Raw genomic sequence first — 16261 nt, 5'->3', positions numbered from 1 at the left:
TGCACATCTAAAACAACGTCGGAAAGTAACTCGTTCGGCTTATGAGCCACATCAAGTATGTGTGTTAATTTTGACGCCACTAGCTCTGCAGGTTTTCATTCAATTCCTTTACCTCTCAGAAATGATTATGAAATAAAAGTGAAGTACGTGACGAGTGTGACGTTAGGAAAACATTAGGCAACATGGAGAGATTCTGTATGGGACCACCCAACCCAAACGAGTACTGTGTGACGTGCTGCCCGGCACATATTTACCGAGGCAGCCCGGCTAGGTCAGTCGCTAGAGCATGAGACTCTTAATTTCAGGGTCGTGGGTTCGAGCCCCACACTGGGCGAAACGGAATTTTGTTCCGCTGCAGATGTAAATAACCGTTTTTCTGATGAACGTGATGTAATGGAAATAGCAACTTTAAACTTTGCCTAGGTCTCCGTCAGTCGCAAGGAAACTGTATTTGAAGGTGAAGGTGATTTTGTAGACATGTGAGAAAGACATTTTCTGAAATGCATTTGGTGTTGGTTAGAGAGTACATCGGTTACGTGTCAGATGTGTAGCCAAGCAGTAATGGTTCGCCAAAGCTGCAAATATAAGTCGGTGATATGAAGTGTTGTCAGCTGAAGACTGATGATCGAGACGACCGTAAGGACGAAGTACACAAAAGAACCGCTAGGCCGCGCCTCTTTAGCTCAGTGGAAGTCGCGCCTGTGACACCGTGCTGATCGGACGTGTAAAGTGCTCCACTCCGCCACGTGTTTACAAGTCGTGATAACAACTTAAGTTTTCTCTTTATCGTGAAGTGTTTTTATTTAGTGTATATTGTTCTTGAGTTTGATTTTCATTCTTGTGTTCTTCTAGCGGTTCCTTTGCTAGTTATCGTTTTGCAATGTCCAGGTTATTTCCTAGAAAGTGTACACTCTGATTTGAATTTGACAAGTCTACCCGTTCTGTGCAGCCTAGTTCCTTGGAAATACCAGATTGGGTTGTGGATGTCATTGGAATTACCTCTGATCAAGTGCACACGGCGTATTATGATACCGAGCAATATTGCTTCTTTGTAAAATTGCTGAATCCTGTATTACTGGAAAAGATTCTGACGAAACACGGAGGGAGAGCTGTTTTTCGACACCGAGACGAGTCTGTAAGTACTGTGCTCATTTCCAATGCCGATGTGGAGTATACCAATGTGCGTATCTTTAACCTACCCCTTGAAGTAGAAAATTGTTATCTGAAGGAAGTTCTGTCCAAATTCGGGGATATCAAGCAGATTCGTAACGAACGGTGGTCAAACCAGCACAGGTTACAATGTTACAGTGGCGTCCGATCAGTAGAAATGCATATAAAGCAGAATATACCCTCGCATGTTACCGTTTGTGACTATAGGGCTCATGTTACTTACAGTGGCCAAACTCCCACATGCCATATATGTAATGAGAGTGGTCACCTGCGTCATGACTGTCCCAGGCGAATGTTTGTGCTAAAAAATTCGCTACAGAAGCGTAAAAGTCTTACGTTGGCTGATGTAGTTTCGGATAACCCTATCGTAGAGGGTGAGGTCCCTAGTTCTGCCGTACCTTCGGAAGAGCTAAAAGAATTTCGCCCTGAAGAGTTTCCAGCTCTGGTTAGGAGAGACAATGGTGCTAAGCCACCCACGAAGGTCGATGCCACGACTAATAAGAGGCGTTGAACTTGTGACAGCCGTGACTCTGATGATAAAACCTTCAGTGCGCACGAGACCGCGGACTCGGTCGTACGGGGGATCGCTTCGGATACTAAAGTTATAACCGGTGCAGCGATTTTGGACGATTCTTCTACCGCAATTTCAAGCGTCGATACTTCCGTCGACGCCGTTCAGTTACCACAGGCTCATGTCTCAGAACTTCCGCAACAGCACACTCAGGAAGGTCAACAAGTAGATGTGGCTCACGTATCTACTGGAAGTACTCACATCGCGGCTCGCCGTGATGGTATACAAACAATGTCTCCGGGAGCGGACGGTACACAACACGTGGCAACTGCTCCGACCCTAGCCTCAGAACAACATGAATGTCAGCAACTCCGCGACGGTATACAAACACAGCAGCCTGGGACTGTCAGTGACAACAAACAACTTCGGGCAGCGAGTGTTGCCAAACAAGCTGATAGTGAAAGTGGTGGCTCAGCTGATCACTCGCCAGCGGTTTCGGCGCATGCGCTCCCGGCGCAAGATGTGTCGGGAGAGACGATTGACATCACCCAAGACCCTCCCACACCTCCGACTGCAGCGGTGCTGCAGAGTGTCCGTCACAGGATCCGAGTACCACCCAATGTTAATGCTGTCCGGAAAAAGAGTAAAAACAAAGATGCAAGAGATCAACTCAGTGACGTTCCAGACAGGAATTCCGCGGCCGCTACTCACATGGAATGGCATGGAGATGTGGGCAATTAACGGCAGTTGATCCCTTCTTCTCTCAGACGTCCTGTTATTATGTCACAGGCCTATACGATCACGACCCTCAATATTAATAAAATCAGATCAGAAGTGAAACTGCATGCATTAAAACAATATCTATATGAGCCCGGTACTGATATACCACTTTTGCAGGAGGTGTCGATGCCACAATTTACTCTTCCTGGGTTTGTCGGCATTGCAAATTTTTCCCTGGAAACGACCGTGGGCACCGCAGTCTTAATTAGAGAAGGGATTCCAGTTACTCAGATCGACAAATTGGAATCGGGTAGAAGGATCGGGATCACCGTTTTCGGCGTCACCATCATCAACTTGTACGCACCTTCTGGTAATACCTATAGAGCGGAACGAGCTACTTTTTTTATTTCGGAAAAATCCCCGACACATTATCATTGGTGGTGATTTTAATTGTGTCTTATCCAGGAAAGATCAGTCCCCAACTTTTAATTATTCGTCTGAATTAAAGCGCCTCGTGACCGACCTCAAACTTAAAGATGCGTGGGAAATTAGGTACCCGACATTGGTACGCTTCACTCACATCGTCGCAAATTCCTGTAGCAGAATCGACCGGATTTATGTTTCCGATGTTATCGAGAATGATTTATTAAAAGTAGAGACGATCCCCTCCAGTTTCTCCTATCACAGTGGTGTCATCGCGTGCTTGAAATTACTTCCCCAACCCACGCGATGGTATAAAGATCAATGGAACCTGAATGTGTCTTTGTTATCGGATGTTGAGCTGGAGGAGGGGGTGCGTCGTGCTTGGGAGCAGTGCTTGCGCGCTACTCACAAGTTTCGCAGCACTATAGAGTGGTGGACTCCGCAGGCAAAGCCGAAACTGCGAAAAGTTATCATGTCATTCGGAATTGAAAGGGCGGCGGAAATCAAAAAGACGATGGAATTTTATTACACAATCTTACGGGACCTGTACGATCGTGCAGACGCGACGGCCACCAGAATTGACGACATTCGGAAAATAAAGGCAAAATTAATCTGTCTGAAGAGGAGGCAACTGGACGGCCTTAAGATAAAATCTAAAGTGACGTCGGTCAGAGATGATGAAGCAGCGGCTCTGTACCACCTCGTCAAACATACAAGGAACAGGAGGCGGACTTTTATTGGCGCCCTGAAACTCGAGGATGGAACAACGGTTGACACACAACGAGAGATTGTCACAGCACTGCACGACTATTTTGTCAACACCTACGCATCAGTGACTCTACACGATGACTGCTATGATGGACTGTTTAGTGCCATTTCATCTACCGTAACTAGGGAAGACAATGACTCTATCTCGTTGGCCTTCAGTAATAAAGATGTTTTGGGGGTTGTCTGCAGTTCGCCGATTGGGAAATCGCCGGACCCTGATGGTTTACCAATTGAATTTTACAAGCAATATTGGCACATCATCGGGGACAAAATCGAGGGGTTCCACAAGGGATCCCTCTGTCTATGTTGCTTTTTGTACTTTTCCTTGAACCTCTGTTACAACAGTTGGAGACGAAACTCACTGGGATTACAATTTCTGGGGTAAAAAGTGTAATCGGAGCTTATGCCGACGATGTGGGTGTGGTGATTCGCGATGTCGATGATGTCACGGTATTAGAGGCTGAACTTCGGAAATACTGTCTGGTGTCAGGGGTGCAGTTAAATGAACACAAAAGCAAATTTCTGAACCTCTGTGGCCTCCAGCATTTGCGTGTTGATTATGCTAAACAAGTCAGAGAACACAAGGCTCTGGGGATCATGTTGACGGCGTCCTCTCTACAGATGATAGCGGCTAACTGGCGAGATGTAGCACGTAAAATAAATGGAGCCCTAATTGATAATTACCATCGCAGCCTCAACCAATTTGATCGCATTCAACTTATCAATGCCTGTATCTTATCAAAAGCCTACTACATGGCGCAGCTTCTGCCGCTCCCTGCTGTCATTGCTAGAAATATTATGTCGACGATAACAAATTTTATTTAGCGCGTGGAAATTTTTCGTGTATCTGCCAAAACTGCTACACTCCACCCCCTGAACGGAGGGATGGGCTTAGTCGACATCAAGAAAAAGGCAGCGGCTCTCTATGTCACAAGGACGGTCTCTATCCTTACCAACTGCCCTTCGGGCATTACGGCGCAATTATTCTATGCTGTCAGGCCGCAAAGTCTTGACCACCCGCTGAACATTCAGACCATCAGTTACAAGCTCAAATACATCCGCGACTATTTCCTTGCATGCAGCTACATTAGTCAAGAGCTTAAATTCTCGACATTTAGCAGCTACAGCAATATTGGCATACTGGCGACAACATGAAGGACCAAATCCAATTGTTACGAAGTGCAGTGGCATCAACTGGGATATAGTGTGGCGTAATGTCAGTTCCAGGATCCTTACTTCAGCCGCTCGAACTGCATGGTACAAAGCAATCAATGAAGTGATTAGTACAAGTGAGAGGCTACATAAAATCGGACTCAGTGATACAACTCTGTGCCATAGCCGTCAACTGGTGGATACCGTTATGCACCGTTATACCTGCGGAGAACGTGCACGAAATTGGGGTTGGTTGAGAGAAAAATTAGCCATTATTACGAGGACCACAACCACCAACATACCTTCAACTATGTTGTCTCGACCCGACGTGCGATTTTATCCGCCGTCGAAAAATAATGTAGTTATGTGGTTGCTGGGCACTTATTCCAGCTATGTTTTTAATAAACTTGGTGGTGACGATCACTTAGAATTCAAGCTGTTTATGGACATCGAATTCGCAAAAACCTGCGGATATCCTAATCATGGCAACATATTCGGCAATATGCTTAAATTAACATTTAATAGAATGGGTATAGGGTGAGACATGTGAGTGTAAGTGGGTGAGCCCGGGCCGCAGGACACCAGTGGTGCCGCGAAGAGGCCCCACTGCTTCTGTCACGCGTCCTGGTTCCCACCCCCGCCACTCGCAGACTCCAGTACGCCGGAAAATGAGGACAATTCTCGTGTTAGCAACGGAGCTATTTTTTTTTCTATACTTCTCCAGAAGCAATCAGAGACAAGCAAAGAAGAGTGTTTTAGTTGTTGATTAAAAAAAAAAAAAAAGCTCAGTTGGGAGAGCGTTAGGCTGAAGATCTAAAGGTCCCTAGTTCGAACCCGGGTATCGGCATGCGATCTTTTTGAAGCTGACGCCTATGGAATTGCTCTGCCTTTGTGACAATGCAATTACCGCTGAGGATGTGAATTACTCCGCCCTGTAGCTGTTCTGATTGTCTAGTGCTTACAACAAGAGGGACATAGTACACACAGCCTGCAAAAAAATAAAAATAAAAAAAATAAAAGTGGCGGAGCGCTGGTCTAGTAAACCAGGGGTCGTGAGTTCGATCCTCACAGGAGGCAGACGAATTTTGGAAATCAGTTGTGCGTCGTGGCCGTATAGCAAACAGTATCTGGGACGACGAACAATTAGCGACAGGCGTTTTATTAAGAATTACTCTCAGATGTGATTAAGGCGAATAGCGCAGATAAAGAATTTGCCAAAGCGGTACAGCATAATGTGGGACGAGGCAGTCTGAATTATATTTTATAGATGTATTTTTCACATATCTCAGAGCCACTCGCGGTCGTCGTCGTCGGCGGCGGCGGCGCCGCCGCTTCTACAGAAGTATCAAATGACCATCGTAGCAAATGCGGCGAGGGACGCCCCGCCTTCGATTCCGAATGCACAAAATGTGTGGTCTTGTTTCCCAGTCTATATTTGGTCAGTCTCGTAAGAGGTTGAATGTAACGAATGGGTGGGAAACAGCAAGGGGCAGCGGCTGTGTAGAACGAAAACACAATTCCTCAGGGGTGTGAGCGTTTCGAGATGAGTCGTATATAAGTTATACTTGGTCGTCAGTGACCGTGTGGCCTAATGGATAAGGCGTCGGACTTCGGATCCGAAGATTGGAGGTTCGAATCCTGTCACGGTCGTTTTTTCCAGTTCTGAAAAAGAAATATACTGTTTTAGTGTAGCAATTGTGCAGTACGAAAACGTCTGAATGTTGCTGTTGACCATTTCCTGCTTGGATATGTTCTTCAGCTTGAAACACACACAACAATACCGGTGTTAACTAGCAAAATGGTCGGCAGAGTGCCGTCGCCGCGAGTTTTGACTGGCACTTGCACATCTAAGACAACGTCGGAAAGTAACTCGTTCGGCTTATGAGTCACATCAAGTATGTGTGTTAATATTGACGCCACCAGCTCTGCAGGTTTTCATGCTATTCGTTTACCTCTCAGAAATGATTATGAAATAAAAGTGAAGTACGTGACGAGTGTGACGTTAGGAAAACATTAGGCAGCATGGAGAGATTCTGTATGGGACCACCCTACCCAAACGAGTACTGTGTGACGTGCTACCCGGCACATATTCACCTAGGCAGATAGTTCCGCCGCGGCCGCGGCCGTGAGCAGACGTGCGGTAGTGGTCGCTTCGCCTGAGCTTGGCGTCGCCCGCAGCTGTTGGTACTGTAAGTAGTACTTCAAGAAAGTGATGGAAGATGAGTTGAGACGTTACACGCTACGATTTGGATTTCCGTATGGATATGCTTGACCTCAGGTTCACGAACTCGTTGACTGGTTTTACGATCGTTTAGGACTGCGAGATGAAGAAGTTCTTGGCTTTTCATATGATTTTCTTGCGAACGCTGTGTATGTAAAATTTGTTAGTGACGATCCTTGCGTTCGTATTATGACCCTCATTGAGGGCACAGCGGATTTTGTAAATTCTAAAGGCGAAATATGCAAAGTGTCTGTTAGTCATGCTGGCCTAGGGCTACGAACCGTCCGGATATTTAATTTGCCTTTCGAAGTTAGCTTCGATAGAATTCGGCAAGCTTTGTCTCGCTACAGTAATGTCCTGCAAATTCATGCCGGGCAGTGGAGGGGTTACAGACATTTCAATTTAGATAATGGCTTTAGGAATGCGAAAATTGATTTGACGAAGCACATCCCGTCCAACATTTTGGTGCAGGGTTTTCGAGCGGTGGTGATGTACGAAGGACAACCGAGAACTTGTGTAATTTGTGGTTCTACCGACCATTTAAAATCTGCTTGTCCCCGTGTCCGGGCGGGTCGACGAAGAATGCAACATTGTCTTACGCCTCTCGATGGGCAAGATGACAATCGGTTGTCTTACGCCAAGACTCTGATGGAGTCGCCTGTGACACACCCGACGCTCCACCAACCGGCTGCGGTGACCCCAGACGCCGGCGCAGTTATTGTCAACAACTCTGCGACAACCCCCCAATGTCCCGTTCGTAGTGATGTCACCGATGCCGACAGCCACGCTGCACACCTGCAGGTTTCCACGACTGTCGGCCGTCGTGCCGACCATGCAGGACCGACTCCCGTCATTACTCCAACCATGTTCGCTGAGCTGAAACAGTTGTCGGATGGTGGCGACAGGTCGCGCGTTTCTTGCACCCCTGACGTTGCGCCCCGCACACCCCTCCCTCCCGGCAGTGACCAATCTGAGGAAGGCTCTATGCACAGCCTCTTGACGGATACCAAAACCGTTTCTGACGCCGACGCACCTCCCCAAAGAACGGGGAAATCTAAGCGGGCGGCACGGAAGCAGAGTGAGGAGGAGATACGCACTCTGGAAAAGAAACTGCAGCGCACCATAAAGCAGATCCGAAAAGACGGCAGTGACCGCGGCAGCACAGATGAAATGGGTTCCGTCGCCCGCCACGTGGGGGAGGCCGATATGGACATGCATGTCGACCGTCCGAGTCCTGAGCTGATGGATACTGGCCATCAGCATACGCCATCCGAAAAGTCTTGGGCCGACGACAGTGAATAAAACGGACCCTTCCTATCCCCACCATGCAAGATTACACACTTGCCACAGTTAATTTAAATCGGATCGCATCCGATGTCAAACTTAAATGTTTGACCGACTCTCTACACGCAGCAGATATCGATATAGTTTTCTTCCAAGAAGTTGTGTCACCCAAGGTTAGAGAAATACCTGGGTATGATGCCATATTAAATCTAGGCACTGAGACGGGAACTGCGATTTTATTCAAAGCTGGCATGGCTTACCAACCTACAGCGATCTTAGAAACGGGACGCGGCATTGCCGCCCAATTACAGGATTTGCTTCTCCTGAACGTGTACTCCCCGACAGGGTCCGCTGGCGGACGGGACAGAAGTGATTTTTTTAGGGCTGAAGTTGTGCCATTATTGACAAACGTTCGTCTGAAGATCATCCTGGGTGGGGATTTTAACTGCGTTTTGCGCAAAGCAGATCAACGTCCGAATTTTAATTTTTGTCCCGACCTACTAATGTTAACAGATGGACTGCATTTAAAAGATAGTTGGTGTCACCTTCGACCACACACGATGGGATATACCTATGTGAGCGCTGCTTCTTCCAGCCGTCTGGATAGGTTTTATGTTTCTCAAGACCTTTTAAATACCATTCGTGATTGTGAACTATGGCCGCTCAGTTTTAGTGACCACTCCGCATACCACGTAACGTTACGGCATTTGCGACAGAAGACATTTTTGGGACGCGGCACGTGGCAGCTGAATGTCTCTCTGCTAGAAGAAGGCGTTGCCTCGTTGCCACGTGGCAGCAGTGCCTCCAGAGGCAAGCTCGGTATAGGGAGCGCATTCTTTGGTGGACGGATTTTGTTAAGCCGCGGATTCAGAAATGTCTCTGCAAGTTTGCCAGGACCAGGGCTTATTGGAGGAAACAGTCTCTAGAATTTTATTTCCTCGGTTTATGCCAGCTGTACAGCGACCCCTCCGCATTGTCCGACAACCTGATCCGCATCAAGCGTATCAAAGCAAAACTTACAGCTTTAGTTCGTGAAGCACTTGTTGGTAATCGGGTACGATCGCGCTCTTCTGATGACGTTTCCCACGAGTCCACATCGTTATTCCATATCATACGGGAAAAGAAACGTGGTAAACAAAAACTTATTGCTCATCTTACGGATGCTGGGGGGCATCTGTACAATGAGCAGGGTGCTATCAAGGCGTATGTCTTCAATTATTTTCGAGAACATTATTCCGAGTCAGATACCGATCTATCGGCGGGGGATGATTTTTAACCGACATCGCCTCCACAGTGGATCAGGATGATAACGCTGATCTCTTGGCCAATGTCACCAACTCTGAAGTTAAGTCCATTATTGCGTGCGCTGCCAAGAACAAAGCTGCCGGCTTAGACGGCTTACCGGTCGAATTTTATTCACGGTATTGGGATGTGATCGGTGACGAATTGACCCGAATGTACAATGAATTGTTCTCGCATGCTGCCTTCCCCCCGCAGTTCACGCAAGGAATGGTTGTCCTGGTTCCTAAAACATCAAATCCGACTATGTTAAATGATTTTCGGCCCATTACGTTGTTTAACTCCGATTTCAAGATCTTGACTAGGATTATAAGCAACAGGCTTAAAGTGCTTCTTGGCAAAGTACTTGGCCCTTATCAGACGAGTGCAGTCAGTGGTCGATCTATGTTAAATGCCCTGTGTGAATATCGTGACCTGGCTTATTTAACTTGGATTACCAACACTGATTTGGCGTTACTGTTTCTCGACTTCGATAAGGCGTTTGACAGAATTAATCACTGATTTTTATTGCGCACAATGAGTAAAATGGGATTCAGTCAGCGTTTTCGACAGCTTATTAAGAAATGTATCTGCGGAACGTCTTCACGCGTGAAGGTTAACGGCAAGTTAACCGCCCCTGTGCCTATACGACAATCAGTACGACAAGGGTGCCCCCTTTCCATGACTTTATTCTCGATTGCTATAGAGCCACTTCTTAAAAAGTTTTACATAACTTTACATGGGTTGCAAACGTTAAACAACAAAACGGTCTACCACGCCTATGCCGCCGATATCAGTGTGATTATTACCACCACCGAAGAGCTGGGGTCAGTTCGTCGGATTGTCCATCAGTACTCTGTCGCTTGTGGCGCCAGACTTAATGAGCGAAAGTCCAAAATCATGCCGTTGGGTCGTAATCCAAACTCCATCGATATTTCTTGGTTGGAGAAGACCGAACATCTGTGGCATTTAGGACTGGTTATATCACCACATCCCCAGGCAATGCTCAACGCGAATTGGGAACGCAAGCTTACCATCTTACGTGCGGTGATCAAAGAACATAACATGCGGTCTTTAGACCGGATGCAGAGGGCACAGTTTATTAATAGTTACGTTTTCAGTAAGCTCTATCATACTGCCGCTGTTTTACCAATCCCAACAGCCATTGCGAAAAAATTTTTAGCACTTGCTTGCTGGTATGTCTGGGGAGGGAACATCTTTAAAGTTTCCTTTAAAGCTACCTCGTTACTTCGTTCCCGAGGTGGCTTAGGCGTCAAAGACGTGGAATCCCAATGTGTGGCTACTTTTTTAACTCGTACTTCCTGCATACTACACAGTAACCAAAATAGCCTTACGGAACAGCTTTTCAAGACCTTACGTCCAAAGGAGTTGTCTGCGCCAACGTATGTGGGACACATTCATCCTGAGCTCAGTTATGTCTGGCGATATTACGTGGAGCTCAGCTATGTTCAGGATAACCCGCATCCGTTCCACACGGCGGAGATCTATCGTGCTCTTACTAAACGGCAGCTGAATAACCCAATTGAGAAGAAACATTTAGGCATAAACTATAGAAATATATGGAAGAACATTAGTTATCCGTTCCTTCGTTCCAGAGTTCGATCTGTTTGGTATGACGCTGTCAATAAGGTGATTCCCACTGGAGAGAAATTGCACAAAATCAAGCTGCGGCCCACCCCGTTTTGTGCCAAGTGTAACCTAGTGGAAACCCTGCCGCATCTCTTCCACTGCAGGGATCAAACACAGATATGGCAGTGGACACGAAAGAAATTCGCTGCCATTAATAGGACGTCGGATACTTCCATTCAACTTCAAGACGCGCTCCGACCGGACTGGCAGCTTTATCCTCAATCTAAGAATAATAGTTATGTCTGGCTCATGGGCCAGTTCGTCTATTACATGCTCGTCCATACAACGGCAACGCTACACGATTATCAGATGTACCTCATCGAAGAGTACTATGCGATTAGGAAATTGCGACAGTATAAAGACCAGTTCCAATATTTTCTCACTATTGCTTTAAGTGATGGAAGAATTTAAGTTTCTAAATCCATTGGGCGGAGTTTTTCTTTTTTTTCACTACTTTGTTATTATTGTTATTGTTTCCATGGATTGGTCTGCTCCGCACCGTCAGATGTGGGTGATTTGCATCATGGATCAATAGACGGTACAGAGTACATCGTGCACTCGGCCTCGAACATTTAATTGTATTTTGGTGTTCCTTTTCGTTTTGCAATGAAAGCACTTTACTTTTGGTTCCACAGTGCGACACCCAGAAGAGGATACTCATTTGTTTACTTTCATTTCGCATTATCTTTCATCAAAGCTGCACAAAGATTTAGTAAGAACCAGAAGTTTTCTGCAGCTTCTATTATTCCTATCAAGAGGAATGGTTGTTTGGCATGTCCCTGCTCTATGGTGCCCCCACGTTACCAGCGCGCATCTTCAAACGCATAGCATGCTCAAGGTTTTGAGAAGCAGGAATCCACAATCAACCATCTGGCAACAGAATTCACCATACTAATAAACGACATGGAAACTGGGAAAATTATTTGTACGCGAAGACCAACTTAGAGTATCTGATGTGCTGGATTTCATAGTGTGCTGCGTGATCCTAAGACCAGACATGAATTTATTTTAACATTCTGTTTATATGTATAAAAACACTGGCGCACATGATGCCACTTTGAAAATTAATACAAAAATGAATAATACACAAATAGCCATAACATAAAATCACAAAACCCTGCGAATGAGTGCGGGGTATGGCGGTGACATCGTGGCCAGGCCTAAGGATGCGACGCCTGCCCGCCTTGCCGCCGACTGCCTAGCGCTGAGATGCATAAAAAAAGAAAATAAACTATAAAAAAATTTAAAAAAAAAATTTAAAAGGCAGCCCGGCTAGCTCAGTCGCTTGAGCATGATACTCTTAATCTCAGGGTCGTGGGTTCGAGCCCCACGCTGGGCGGAACGGAATTTTGTTCCGCTGCAGATGTAAATCACCGTTTTTCTGATTAACGTGATGTAATGGAAATAGCAACTTTAAACTTTGCCTAGGTCTCCGTCAGTCGCAAGGAAACTGTATTTGAAGGTGAAGGTGATTTTGTAGACATGTGTGAAAGACATGTTCTGAAATGAAAGTGTTGTTGTTTGGAGAGCACATCGGTTACGCGTCACATGTGTAGCCAAGCAGTAATGGGTCGCCAAAGCTGCAAATATTAGTCGGTGATATGAAGTGTTATCAGCTGAAGACTGATGATCCAGACGACCGTAAGAACGAAGTACGCAAAAGAACAGCTACGCCGCCCCTATTTAGCTCAGTGGCAGAGTACTGGTCTAGTAAACCAGGGGTCGTGAGTTCGATCCTCACAGGAGGCCGACGAATTTTCGAAATCAGTTGCGCGTCGTGACCGTATAGCAAACAGTATGTGGGATGACGAACAATTAGCGACAGGCGTTTTATTAAGAATTACTTTCAGATGTGATTAAGGCGAATAGCGCAGATAAAGCAAAGCGGTACAGCATAAGGTGGGACGAGGCAGTCTGAATTATATCTTATGGATGTATATTTCACATATCTCAGAGCCTCTTGCGGCCGTCGTCGCCGCCGCTTCTGCAGAAGTAGCAAATGGCCATCGTAGCAAATGCGGCGAGAGACGCCCCGCCTTCGATTCCGAATGCACTAAGAGTGTGGTCTTGTTTCCCAGTTTATATTTGGTCGTTCTCGTAAGAGGTTGAAAGTAACGAATGGGTGGGAAAGAGCAAGGGGCAGCGGCTGTGTAGAACGAAAACACAATTCCTCAGGGGTGTGAGCGTTTCGAGATGAGTCGTATATAAGTTATACTAAGTCGTCAGTGACCGTGTGGCCTAATGGATAAGGCGTCGGACTTCGGATCCGAAAATTGCACTTTCGAATCCTGTCACGGTTGTGTTTTTCCAGTTCTGAAAAAGAAACATACCGTTTTAGTGTAGCAATTGTGCTGTACAAAAACCGTCTGAATTTTGCTGTTGACCATTTCCTGCTTGGAGATGCTCTTGAGCTTGAAACACACACAACAAGACCGATGTTAACTAGCGAAATGGTCTTGCCAGCACGGAGCTCAGCGTGTTCGGTCAGTGTTAGCTGCCTCTGTAATAAAAAAACAACTGAGTTAAGGGATCAACGACGAACTGAAACGGACGTCTTACGACGTCCGCCACTAGCAGATGAAACGAACAATATGAGATTTTTGCCGGCACGTTAGCTCAGAGTGTTCGGTCAGAGGGTTACGTACCGTGAACTGAATTGATCGATCATCAATGAACTTCATCGGATGACTTACAACGCCCGCCCCGAGCAGATACAACAAAGAAAAGCGCACAAAATGAGATTAAAAAAAAAAAGGATAAGGCGTCGGACTTCGGATCCGAAGACTGCAGGTTTGAATTCTGTCACGGTCGTGTTTTTCCAGTTCTGAAAAAGAAACATACCGTTTTAATGTAGCAATTGAGCAGTACGAAACCGTCTGAATGTTGCTGTTGACCATTTCCTGCTTGGAGATGTTCTTCAGCTTGAAACACACACAACAAGACCGGTGTTAACTAGCGAAATGGTCGGCAGAGTGCCGTCGCCGCGAGTTTTGACTGACACTTGTACATCTAAGACAACGTCGGAAAGTAACTCGTTCGGCTTATGAGTCACATCCAGTATGTGTGTTAATTTTGACGCCACTAGCTCTGCAGGTTTTCATGCAATTCCTTTACCTCTCAGAAATGATTATGAAATAAAAGTGAAGTACGTGACGAGTGTGACGTTAGGAACACATTAGGCAGCATGGAGAGATTCTGTATTGGAACACCCAACCCAAACGAGTACTGTGTGACGTGGTACCCGGCATGTGTTCACAGAGGCAGCCCGGCTAGCTCAGTCGCTAGAGCATGAGACTTTTAATCTCAGGGGCGTGGGTTCGAGCCCCACGCTGGGCGGAACGGAATTTTGTTCCGCTGCAGATGTAAATTACCATTTTTCTGATTAACGTGTTTTAATGGAAATAGCAACTTTAAACTTTGCCTAGGTCTCCGTCAGTCGCAAGGAAACTGTATTTGAAGGTGAAGGTGATTTTGTAGACATGTTTGAAAGACATGTTCTGAAATGCAAGTGGTGTTGGTCGGAGATCACAGCGGTTACGTGTCAGATGTGTAGCCAAGCAGTAATGGGTATCCATAGCTGCAAATATTAGTCGGTAATATGAAGTGTTGTCAGCTGAAGACTGATTATCCAGACGACCGTAAGGACGAAGTACGCAAAAGTACCGCTAGGCCGCGCATCTTTAGCTCAGTGGATTAATTTTCCCTTTTCCTTTCACTTCTTTGTCGTTTTTCTGTTACCACAAGGCAATGGAGCCGCGATAATTTTCAGTTATAATCTCCTTCATATACATGATTGTATATTAAAAAAAAGTGGCAGAGCACTGGTGTGGTAAACCAGGGGTCGTGAGTTCAACCCTCAGAGGAAGGGAAAAAAAGATAAAAAGAAAAAAAAGTGGCTAGGATACCTGGCTCTCACCCAGGAGGCCCGGGTTCGATTCCCGGTACCGGAAATGCTCGTTAAAGAAAATGGATAAGGCATCGGTCTCCTAAACTGGGGATTGTGGGTTCGAGTCCCACCAGAGGTACACGTTTTACTCACTGGGGCAAAATCACTCTCACCACATCAAAAAAAAAAAAAAAGAAGTTGCAGAGCACTGGTCTAGTAAACCAGGGGTCATGAGTTCGATTCTCACAGGAGGCAGACGAATTTTGGATATCAGTTGTGCGTCGTGGCCGTATAGCAAGCAGTAATTGGGATGACGAACAATTAGCGACACTCGTTTTATTAAGAATTACTCTCAGATGTGATTAAGGCGAATGGCGCAGATAAAGCATTTGTCAAAGCGGTACAGCATAATGTGGGACGAGACAGTAGATGTATTTTTCATATATCTCAGAGTCTCTCTCGGTCGTCGTCGTCGCCGCCGCTTCTGCAGAAGTAGCAAATGGCCATCGTAGCAAATGCGGCGAGAGACGCCCTGTCTTCGATTGCGAATGCACAAAGTGTGTGGTTTTGTTTCCCAGTCTATATTTGGTCGGTCTCGTAAGAGGTTGAATGTGACGAAAGGGTGGGAAACAGCAAGGGGCAGCGTCTGTATAGAACGAAAACACAATTCCTCTGGGGTGTGAGCGTTTCGAGGTGAGTCGTATATAAGTTATACTTGGTCGTCAGTGACCGTGTGGCCTAATGGTCAGTCTGCTTTCCGCAGCGCTGCGGCGAGGACGTCTTGTTTACGTCCCGTCCGCGTGGTCGCGAGTGCTCGTAGTTGTTTACTACTGCGTTGTCACTACCGACGCACCATGGCACATTCATACAGACAAACCACCATCAAGATCAGTTTTCAACCCGATCATGCACGACCGCGAGCTTTTGAAGTGGAACGTTTCTTACGTGACGACGTTAAAATTGACCCGCGAGACATAATTGGTATCCATCTCTCTATCACGAGCAGTGTTGTCTACGTCAAGCTAGTAAATGACGAGGTGTGCAACAGCATCGTGAGCGCACATGCGAACGGTCTTAAATTCAAACATTCTGATGGCCATATTGGGGCGGTCTCTATCGATCACGCGGGGCTTGGCCTACGTACGATACGCGTCTTCGAACTCCCTTTTGAAGTACCACCGGACGTAGTCGGCGCAGC

The 16261-nt window shown here is 46.3% G+C and overlaps 5 non-coding genes across 5 annotated transcripts; all 5 read left to right on the top strand.

The window, feature by feature from the left end:
- The first annotated feature begins 261 nt into the window (after window positions 1-261).
- On the top strand, window positions 262-334 carry Trnak-cuu (transfer RNA lysine (anticodon CUU)). The gene has a single exon. It is a non-coding gene; the product is annotated as a tRNA-Lys (tRNA).
- Window positions 335-6321: 5987 nt separating this feature from the next.
- Trnar-ucg (transfer RNA arginine (anticodon UCG)) lies at window positions 6322-6394 on the top strand. The gene has a single exon. It is a non-coding gene; the product is annotated as a tRNA-Arg (tRNA).
- A 6049-nt stretch (window positions 6395-12443) lies between these two features.
- Window positions 12444-12516, top strand: Trnak-cuu (transfer RNA lysine (anticodon CUU)). The gene has a single exon. It is a non-coding gene; the product is annotated as a tRNA-Lys (tRNA).
- A 336-nt stretch (window positions 12517-12852) lies between these two features.
- On the top strand, window positions 12853-12926 carry Trnat-agu (transfer RNA threonine (anticodon AGU)). The gene has a single exon. It is a non-coding gene; the product is annotated as a tRNA-Thr (tRNA).
- A 1514-nt stretch (window positions 12927-14440) lies between these two features.
- Window positions 14441-14513, top strand: Trnak-uuu (transfer RNA lysine (anticodon UUU)). The gene has a single exon. It is a non-coding gene; the product is annotated as a tRNA-Lys (tRNA).
- The last annotated feature ends 1748 nt before the right edge of the window (window positions 14514-16261 follow it).

This window comes from Schistocerca gregaria, unplaced genomic scaffold, assembly GCF_023897955.1.
Source record: "Schistocerca gregaria isolate iqSchGreg1 unplaced genomic scaffold, iqSchGreg1.2 ptg000178l, whole genome shotgun sequence".
NCBI classification, from domain to species: domain Eukaryota; kingdom Metazoa; phylum Arthropoda; class Insecta; order Orthoptera; family Acrididae; genus Schistocerca; species Schistocerca gregaria.
Note: the sequence above shows the minus strand (reverse complement) of the source record. Positions and strands in the feature narration are given on the sequence as shown.